The sequence below is a fragment of the Fundulus heteroclitus genome, chromosome 3 (assembly GCF_011125445.2).
Source record: "Fundulus heteroclitus isolate FHET01 chromosome 3, MU-UCD_Fhet_4.1, whole genome shotgun sequence".
In the NCBI taxonomy this organism is placed as follows: Eukaryota; Metazoa; Chordata; class Actinopteri; order Cyprinodontiformes; family Fundulidae; genus Fundulus; species Fundulus heteroclitus.
Genome location: NC_046363.1, coordinates 21,791,111 through 21,797,613, shown reverse-complemented (window position 1 = coordinate 21,797,613; position 6,503 = coordinate 21,791,111).

Genomic DNA, 6,503 nt, shown 5'->3' with positions numbered 1-6,503 from the left:
TGCAATGAAAGCAGAGCACTTTAAACCCAGTTTGTGATTGGTGAACCCTTTGTTTGTGATGTGCAAAAGTTCAAAGGGTGTTCAGTCCTTTTCTTCCCGCATCCAGATCCCATTAAAACTGGTCCATTTCAAAAACTACAGGCTTCATGATAAGGGTTCAGTGATCTTAGGTTTTGTAGTTTTTAAAGTAGAACAGATTAAAGAGCTCAAGTCTGAATCAGAAGCGAACTTCAGTTTTGTTCGAATATACCAGGCTATTGTTCATCACTAGTCCCCAGGTAGATGCTACAGACTCATCCTAAAAACAGAATAACAACAAAACACAAAAAGTGACTTTTAAGGTACAGTCCCTTTCTCCTTCTCCTGCTTTTGGTTTTTCGTTACACCTAAAAGTTTCAGTTTATCAAACTAATAGCCTACTTACCTTATACTACTTATACTCATAAATACATACTATACCAGAGTGAATTCAAAAAGAGGCTTTCAAATCACGGGCTCATTTATTAGGAGGAAAAGCCATTTAAACCATCCTGGACCTATGTGAAAAAGCTACTGTCTCCATAACTTAATGTTGGTTGCCACTAACTGGCAGGCAGTCTTTTGCTTTGCTGTGGAGGACTCTCCTCTCACAATTCTTTGCAGAATTGTTTCTTAATTCAGCCACACCGGAAGGTTTTCAAGCATAAAGGGCCCCTTTAAAGCAGCTAAGCAGGCCCTGATCACCACACCACTACCATACTTGACTGTAGATGTGACGTTCTTTATGCCAGGTGCAACGCAACGCACGCGTCGGAAAAGTTTCTACTTTAGTCTGGTAAAAGATGACAGATGATATGAAGCTAAAAAGCAGAACCTGCCAAGAGGTTCAACAGTGATTTTAGTTTTGGAACTCTCCTTTTTTCCTACAGTCTCTTTGTCACCGAATCCTGAGTCAGGTTTGCGGTGCTTTAGATTTTAATCTTTGTTATTTCCTGTCCTCTCCCAGTAGGACAGGAATCTCGATAGGCTTTCTGTCTTGATCCATTTCTTTTTTCTCTATTTGTGGAAAGTATCTCTCACTGTGGTTCACTGGAGTTCTAAAGCCTAGTTAGTGACTCTGTAACTCATTTCCAGACTGATTCAATTCAATTCAAAATGCTTTATAAATCCCAGAGGGACATTAAATGTTGTTGTAACTCATGTTATAAGGGTTTCTTTAAATGGTGGTGGATGCCGACGGTTGCGGACAGGAAGGACTTCCTGTAGCAGTCTGTCTCACGTCGGAGCTGAAGAAGTCTCTGACTGAAGACAATGTAGGACAGTCTGATGAAGCGGATGCTCAGGGTTGTCCATAATGTTCTCTTCCTTGTCAAATTATCTCCAGAGGTTCCAGAGGCGTCCCCCGAACGGAGACGGCTTGTTGAGCTCTGATGCTGCTACCCCCAACAGACGATGGCAGAAGAGATCGGCTCGCTGCAACAGACTTGTAGAAGAGCTGCAGCGTCTACCTGCAAACCCTGAAGGACCCAAGCTTCCACAGGTTCTGTTTAAGTCTTTTGAATTGGGTGCTTCCCCCGATCACCCAGTTATCCGGCCTGGGTGTGTTTTCTTGTGAAACTGAACCAAAAATTGTGTAATAAGAATTATTTTTTCATAAATTTTTACATTGGGTAGCATCGGTTTGAATAGCCTTATACCCTTTATGAATTCAATTCTATTTTAAAAAGTACATTTTTTATGCTGCATTGGATGATACTTACGTATTCAAAAAGTGAATATGTAATGTAATAACAATGAGGTTGTGATATACTGAGCAGCCCTATTCTCCTCTCATTGCACTTCTTTTTTAATGATAGAAAGTTATTGTTATACTAACAAACTGACAACGGGTTGGAGAAGTCCGACCATGTGCATACAAAGCTCCTTGACTTCAGACCTATAACCTGGACCATGTTCTGAGACCTTAAGGAGAATTTTCTTTGGTGGCCCACCAGCCATCACATAAGCACTGCCCTACTTTTTAAATTACCCATGCTTGGTTAACCTCAATTATCACCTGATAATCAGAAGGTCAAGTCAGAAGACATGCACACTTAGAATTAGCATTCACAAGCAACCATAGCAAAAAGGCTTCTACTCACTGGTCCATTTATATACATTTAGAGAGTGCCTGAAATAAGGACTCAGCTTAGACACAAACAACAGATGTTATTGAGATAGCTTTGAATCACGGCTCTGTTAGCATTGATGTGAATATTCTCCACAGAATGTGGGAAGCTGGTAAACTGGTCAACCCGTTCTCTGCGAATCTACGTTCTGTAGGAGCCAGCAGGGGGCGCCAACTAGCCACAAACGCAACTCACACCTCAGGCTGGCCTTGCCTTTGTCTCTAATGTACCCCACCTGATCTAACCATGAGAAGAGAAATCAATAATAATAATAATAATAATAATAATAATAATAATAATAATAATAATAATAATAATAATAATAATAATAACAATAATTCAATTCAATTCAATTCAATTTTATTTATATAGCGCCAAATCATGAAACATGTCATCTCAAGGCACTTTACAAAATCAAGTTCAATCATATTATACAGATTGGGTCAGATTATACAGATTGGTCAAAAATGTCCTATATAAGGAAACCAGTTGATTGCATCAAAGTCCCGACAAGCAGCATTCACTCCTGGGGAACCGTAGAGCCACAGGAAGAGTCATCTGCATTGTACATGGCTTTGCTGCAATCCCTCATACTGAGCAAGCATGAAGCAACAGTGGGAAGAAAAACCACCCATTAGCGGGAAGGAAAAACCTCCGGCAGAACCGGGCTCAGTATGAACGGTCATCTGCCTCGACCGACTGGGGTTACAGAAGACAGAGCAGAGACACAACAAGAGAGACAAAAAAGCACAGAAGCACACATTGATCTAGTAATCTGTTCTACATTAGATGGTAGTAGCGGGTGAGCCGTCTTCTCTGGATGATGTCACAGTTAACAGAACGCCAGACCAGGTGTACCTACTATGAAGAAAAAGAGAGAGAGCAAAAAGTTAAAAGCTGAAATGACGACAGTCATTTCAATGTAATACAATGCAAAACTGGAGAACAGTAGACTGAAGAACAGTAGAAATCAGTAGAGTGAGAAAATTAGACCCTGATGTCCTCCAGCAGCCTAGGCCTATCACAGCACAACTATAGAGATAGCTCAGGGTATGAGCCACTCTAACTATAAGCTTTGTCAAAAAGGAAAGTTTTAACATTAGTCTTAAAAATAGATAGGGTGTCTGCCTCACGGATCAAAACTGGGAGTTGGTTCCACAGGAGAGGAGCCTGATAGCTAAAGGATCTGCCTCCCATTCTACTTTTAGAGACTCTAGGAACCACCAGCAGACCTGCAGTCTGAGAGCGAAGTGCTCTGTTAGGAACATACGGGGTAATCAGAGCTCTGATATATGATGGAGCTTGATTATTAAGGGCTTTATACGTTAGAAGGAGAATTTTAAATTCTATTCTTGATTTAACAGGAAGCCAATGAAGGGAAGCTAAAATTGGAGAAATATGATCCCTCTTGTTGATTTTCATCAGAACTCTTGCCGCAGCATTTTGAATCAACTGAAGACTTCGAACTGCATTTTGTGGACTTCCTGATAGTAAAGAATTACAATAGTCCAGCCTTGAAGTAACAAATGCATGGACTAGTTTTTCAGCATCACTCCTGGACAGAATGTTTCTAATTTTGGCGATATTCCGGAGGTGAAAAAAGGAAACTCTGGAAACCTGTTTAATATGGGATTTAAATGACATGTCTTGGTCGAAAACAACACCAAGATTTTTAACTTTATTACCAGAGGCCAAGTTAATGCCATCCAGATTAAGGGATTGATTAAGAACTTTATTTTTTGAAGACTCTGGCCCAAAGATTACAACTTCTGTCTTGTCAGAATTTAAATGCAGGAAATTTAAAGTCATCCAGCTTTTGATGTCATCAAGACATGACTGCAGTCGAAGTAACTGATTGGATTCATCAGGATTTATGGATAAATATAGCTGAGTGTCATCAGCATAACAGTGGAAATTAATCCCATGCTGTCTGATAATTTTGCCAATCGGAAGCATATATATAGTAAATAGAATTGGTCCAAGGACTGAACCCTGTGGTACTCCACAAGGGACCCTAGAGTTTGAGGAAGATTTATTATTAACATGAACAAACTGGAATCTGTCCGACAGATAAGATTTAAACCAGCCTAATGCTTTTCCCTTAATCCCTACAGTATGCTCAAGTCTTTGTAGGAGAATATTGTGATCAACTGTATCGAACGCAGCACTGAGATCTAACAGGACAAGTATAGACACTAGTCCATTATCTGAGGCCATGAGAATATCATTGGTGACCTTCACCAGAGCTGTTTCAGTGCTATGATGAGCTCTGAAGCCTGACTGAAACTCCTCAAGTAGGTCATTACTTTGTAAATGTTCACATAGTTGATTAGCAACTACTTTCTCAAGAATTTTAGATAAGAAAAGAAGATTAGATATAGGTCTGTAATTTACTAACTCATCTTGATCAAGAGATGGTTTCTTAAGTAAAGGTTTAATAACAGCTACTTTAAAAGCCTGTGGTACATATCCATTTACCAAGGATAGATTAATCATGTCTAAAATAGGACCACTGATCAGAGGGAATACCTCCTTAAACAACTTGGTTGGGATTGGGTCTAACATACAGGTAGAAGGTTTAGATGAAGCTAAAATTTTAGATAGCTCAGAAAGCTCTACTGCTTTTAAACAGTTCAGACACTGCGCAGGTTCAAAGGATTCCTCCAATGCTGCCTCACTTACTGAGGACGAGGTAATCATGTTTGGGAGGATGCCAATTATTTTATTTTTAATGGAATCAATTTTATTTATGAAGAATCCCATAAAATCATTACTGCTAAGAGCTAAGGGAATGGATGGATCAACAGAGCTGTGGCTCTGGGTAAGTTTGGCAACTGTACTGAAGAGAAATCTAGGATTATTCTTATTCTCCTCAATTAATGATGAAAAATATGCTGCTCTAACTCTGCGAAGGGTCTTGTTATACAACAATAGACTGTTCTTCCAGATTAGGTAGGATTCCTCTTGGTGTGTAGAGCGCCATTTTCTCTCCAATTTCCTAACATTGTGCTTCAAGGAACGCAGCTCTGAATTAAACCAAGGAGCTAGCTTCCTGTGAATAATCACCTTCTTTTTCAAGGGAGCTACATTGTCTAATGCAGAACGCAATGACGAAGTCATACCGTTTACAAAGACATCTATTTGTGAATTGGAAGAAACAACATTGCTGCCATCTACAGGGCATTTCTGCAATACGGAGAATATTAAAAAGGGGACAGACTCTTTAAGTTTTGATACAGCATTATCCGATAAAGATCTACTATAATGGAACCCTCTTTTGGGGGTGGAGAACTCAGTTAGATTAAACTCAAATGTTATTAAAAAATGATCAGATAGGACAGGGTTGTGAGGAAATACTGTTAATTCTTCACAATCAATGCCATATGTCAGCACAAGGTCTAAAGTATGGAGCCAAGAGTGCGTCGGTTTATGCACATTTTGAGCAAAACCAATTGAATCTAGGATAGTTTTAAAGGCTACACTAAGGTTATCACATTCTGTGTCAACATGGATGTTAAAATCACCCACTATAATAGCCTTATCAGTATTTAACACCAAATCAGATAAGAAATCTGACAACTCATCCAAAAACTGAGTGTAAGGGCCTGGTGGACGATACAAAACAACAAACAGAAGAGGTTTTATTGCTTTGCAGTTTGGATGAGGGAAACTGAGGGTTAAATGTTCAAAAGAACTGTAGTTATTAATTGGCCTGGGACTAATTAATAAATCAGACTGAAAGATGGTTGCCACTCCTCCTCCTTTTCCCACAGATCTGGGAATGTGGAAATTTGAATAATTGGAGGGAGTTGACTCATTCATACTAACGTAGTCCTCTTGTAGCCAGGTTTCTGTGAGACAAAACAAATCAATCTGTTTATCAGAAATCAATTTGTTAACTAACAAAGTCTTTGGAGGGAGAGACCTTATATTTAATAGACCACATTTAATTGTTTTATTTTTAGGTTCAAGGTGAACCGTATTTATTTTTATTAGGTTTTTATGATTTGTTCCTTTTAGATAAGTTTTTGATCCGTTAAGTTTTGGCCGTGGGAAAGACACCGTCTCAATAGGATAATGGATGGGTAACAGTACAGAAGCTGCAGAGAGGTGTGTTAAACTACGGCTCTGCTTCCTGGTCTGGACCCTGGGTTGATCAATAAATTGATCAGGTAGTCCTCCAGTCTATCAAAAACTATATAAAATGTCCTCACGTGTGCTAACTTATCTTTGATTCAGGTATGGTTAGGTGGATTTATTTAGTTACAGGAGATGCGTATTGGTACATATATATATATATATATATATATATATATATATATATATATATATATATATATATATATATATATATAT